The sequence below is a fragment of the Halyomorpha halys genome, unplaced genomic scaffold (assembly GCF_000696795.3).
Source record: "Halyomorpha halys isolate HHAL.00 unplaced genomic scaffold, Hhal_1.1 Scaffold1.1, whole genome shotgun sequence".
Classification (NCBI taxonomy): domain Eukaryota; kingdom Metazoa; phylum Arthropoda; class Insecta; order Hemiptera; family Pentatomidae; genus Halyomorpha; species Halyomorpha halys.
Genome location: NW_027115366.1, coordinates 1666954 through 1671281, shown reverse-complemented (window position 1 = coordinate 1671281; position 4328 = coordinate 1666954). Strand labels below are relative to the sequence as shown.

General features: G+C 32.0%; 1 protein-coding gene across 1 annotated transcript in view; it reads left to right on the top strand.

The window, feature by feature from the left end:
* The window catches only part of LOC106685053 (phospholipid-transporting ATPase VD), a 197078-nt gene that overhangs the window by 39112 nt on the left and 153638 nt on the right, over window positions 1–4328 (top strand).

Sequence of the window (4328 nt, the reverse complement as noted above, 5' to 3'; positions counted from 1 at the left end):
ATTAGGTTTCAAAAATATCACCAGGCATACTGAAAATTAACGTATTGTCAGTTTTATAAAATTACATAAATCATAAGTGAATATGGCTTTATAGCCGAAACGTAGTTTTTAAAAGATAAATATACTTTTGTGCTGACTTTTACTATAAGGATTTATCTATCTTTGGTTTTGTAACTCAATCCTAAATTTTGAATATAAAATTAGTTTATATGTATATATAGTTGACCGTAAAAATTGATATATAAGAAGATGATCAGGGTTGCGGTCAAAAAGTTGTTCAACTTATTCATTTGGACAGCCCTGATGGAATATTTATTGCTGTTTATCAAGATATCTCGCTGGATTAGAAGAACACTCGAACGGAAATTAATACTTTTCTTATTATAGAATGGCGTAAAAGCAGAATAATTAGAAAAATAAAAAAAACAATTAATCATATCCAATATTATCAAAGGTATCAGGGTGGCTCAGTGGTAAGGCACTGTGCCACCACATCCAAAGACCCCAGCTTCAATAATTATTTATTCTGTTACTGTAGCCTTGAGAAAATCCTATGGCTTCAGTATTTTAATTCGGGAAAAATCTGGCGCTCGAGCTTAATTCTGATCAAATCACGTTTTTATACAACCGTTGGTCAATTTTAAATTGCTTAAAAAGTTTAAACTATATATATTTTCAATTTAGGTATTCGAAAGGGGATTAAATTTTTTTTTCTACATTATTTAGGGTTTCCTTTAAGATAATGTACTTTAACATCTCTCTTCAAACAAACGGACTTAAATCTAAACTAATTTTATATATAAGAAGATGGTCAGGGTTGTGGTCAAAAAGTTGTTCAACTTATTCATTTGGACAGCCCTGATGAAGCCCTGCAAAATGGGGCGAAACGTTGGAAACTATTTTTGTTTCACTTTTGACCGCAACCCTGACCATCTTCTTATATATAAAATTAGTTTAGATTTAAGTCCGTTTGTTTGAAGAGAGATGTTAAAGTACATTATTTTAAAGGAAACCCTAAATAATGTAGAAAAAAAAATTTAATCCCCTTTCGAATACCTAAATTGAAAATATATATAGTTTAAACTTTTTAAGCAATTTAAAATTGACCAACGGTTGTGTAAAAACGTGATTTGATCAGAATTAAGCTCGAGCGCCAGATTTTTCCTGAATTAAAATACTGAAGCCATAGGGTTTTCTCAAGGCTACAGTAACAGAATAAATAATTATCGAAGCTGGGGTCTTTGGATTTGGTGGCACAGTGCCTTACCACTGAGCCACCCTGATACCTTTGATAATATTGGATATGATTAATTGTTTTTTTTATTTTTCTAATTATTCTGCTTTTACGCCATTCTATAATAAGAAAAGTATTAATTTCCGTTCGAGTGTTCTTCTAATCCAGCGAGATATCTTGATAAACAGCAATAAATATTCTCAGGTGCGGCTGAGTGTAGCATTCATTATGAGATAAAATTAGAAGATGGGATTAACTATGGAGATTATTACACGATCACTTAAGTCATGTTCAAAATATTTAAAGGTTCACAGTTGAACATTGAACTACTGGCACTGGATGGAAGTCCTTTGGACCTATTAACTCCAAGCAGCTCTTGATTGCTTTGTACAATCAGCTGTCATATCTGATTAGTCCACAAGTTTGATTTGTTATCGCATGAACAACACAACAACATGAACATAACTCTATTTTTATCTTGTAAAAAGCCTGGCTTTTAATAACAACATGAAATATATTCTCATATATTGTTATTATTTTCTTGGGTGTTAATGATATGTATTTTAGTGGATCTGAAGGATCAGTCAATAAAATAACTCCATTGTAGCAACGTATAATTTTATTGTTTGCATAGACATGCCTTACAATGAAAGAAACAGTTCTGTAGAACAAAGAATTTCTTCAACCAATTATTAAAAAGTTAATTATAACTTTATAAGTTATAGTCTGTGTAATTTTTTTTTTACTTTATTTCATTCACAACTGTAAATAGTATTTTTACAATCAGTGAATGAGATGTATAGAAAAAAAAAAAATGTCATGAAGTCTTGAAGGTTAAGGTCAACCAATGATGCCTCTCCATTAAAGATTTTTATTTATTTATTTTATGTAATTTACAACTGTACAAAATAATACAATAAGTAAATATGTTGTATGTTTCATATACACTTGAAAATCTTGGTAAGGAACCACCCATTGGTGGTACTTCAAATATTAATTTAAATTAGAAGGTCCCGTGGCCATCTTCTCTTCAGACGCCTCGGAGGATTATCAGGGATTGATAATGATGAAATATTAAGAATTAATGGGTTAGGATGGTTAAGGAGTTTGGAATGAAAAGACGCATATCTGTTTTGGGGTAAATCTGCAACGAATGGGATGTTAAGGTCTTTGTGGATCAGTTTATTTGTAACGTAATAAGGAGCATCAAGGATTTTATGTAGGTTTTTGGAAGGAGTATTTAGGAAGGTTGCTGTAGGACAGGAGGGTAGAGGTTTACGACGGAGAGTAAAGGTGATCTGGTGGGATTTGTCAGGATTTATTTTGATTCTCCTGTTTTGACAGCATTCTTTAATAGACGTTATGTCTGTAGTGTTTGTGATGCATTAGATGGGTCGTTGTTTACAGACAATATACATGTGTCATCAGCGTATGTTGTTAGGACTGTGTTAGGGTTGGTTGGGATCCATTAAAATTTTAGTTTAAAAATAAAATTAAGAGGTTCTTATTCCAGCTCCTTCGTAAACGTCGTCTCGTATCTGGTAAGTCTAGTGTTGATAGTCCTTGAATTAGAGGGTTAGTGTGTGTTGGAAGTGTGTCGTGAATCCGTTTATATAGTAATTTAATGGTTGTTTGTACTTAAGGAAGTTCCTAAGTCTTTGAATAAAAAATAAATTGGTAAAAAACAAAAACTTTTCTTTTGTAATACCCCTTTAACAACAACTTTGTTATCTCTTTTGTTCTACAGCCCTGATGAAGACCTGAAACTCAGGTCGAAACGTCGGCATAAAATAAATAAATATGGTTTTGTTTATTTGTTGTTCTTTGCTGACCGCACCCCCCGACAAACTTCTCCAATTATTTTAGTGTATGTTACTAATCAGTTATGAGATTGTCTAATGAGGTAGAGAAATTAATTTTATCCGAAAACCAACCTATATCTACTGTACTATTTTCCAATAGTTAAAATGGAAATTAAAATTTAATTTGACTGATCTTTAATAAATTTTTAGTTTATTTTCAGTCATTTACAATAAAAATCGAGATTTTTAAAAGCCTGTTCCAAGAACCACTTCTACATCCCCCGTCAGTTTCTGACCGTCAGAAGTAGTTCTTGGAACAAACTTTGAATCTGAATGATGAACACATGTTCATTGAGTTGGTAAGTAAACATTGTCACCATTTTTGCAGGTGTACCACTTCAAATTTCGAGTAGTACATTTTCTTTTTTATACGCAGAATTTTATTTATCTTATAACAAAAATATATTATATGATAAAAATGACATCACAATTTTTATAGAAATAATGTTTTCTTATAGCTGTGTGAAGAGGCTATTAGCAAAATAAGTGTTAAAAACTTGTGATTCATATATCGATTAATTCTGTGATAGAGGAATACGAAAGTAATATTAAATTATTTTCTACTTACGTCGTTTATGAAAATGTGAGTCATAGAGATTCTGATGATTTCAAATGAAATGACATTATTCCTTACTAAAAAAAATCTGGTGTGATGTGCGCATGACTCAACTTTCAGTTAGCACCAGAGATGGGCAAAAATTAGCTTTATTGAAACTAATACAATTGCCATGGTTACGACTCTTATTCATGAATGAACCATTGATAATTAAATATCGTATCCATGGCAATTTTAGCAATTAGTTTCAACTATAGCTAATTTGTGCCCAACACTGCTTGCCTCTCCAAGTTAGGTGTAAACTGGTGGGATCGTGTTCAAGTTCGGCTGGGGGTTATTTTCGTAAGGAATAAAAGTATTTGACAGACCTAGGAAAGCAAAAATTATAACAAAATTTTTTCGTTGGCACAAAAATTTTTGTTTTAGCATTTCTCGAGATGAAAATAATGAATTTAAATTTTATCCCACTGGAGAATCAAAATAAATCCTGACAAATCCCACTAGATCACCTTTACTCTCCGTCCTAAACCTCTGCCTTCCTGTCCTACAGTATCCTTTCTAAATACACCACTAATGCCTGTTAAACATATTCGATACTTAGGACTCCATCTTGACAAGAGACTTACTTGGAATCCACACACAAGACTGAAACGACAAGAACCTGCTCGTAGATTCC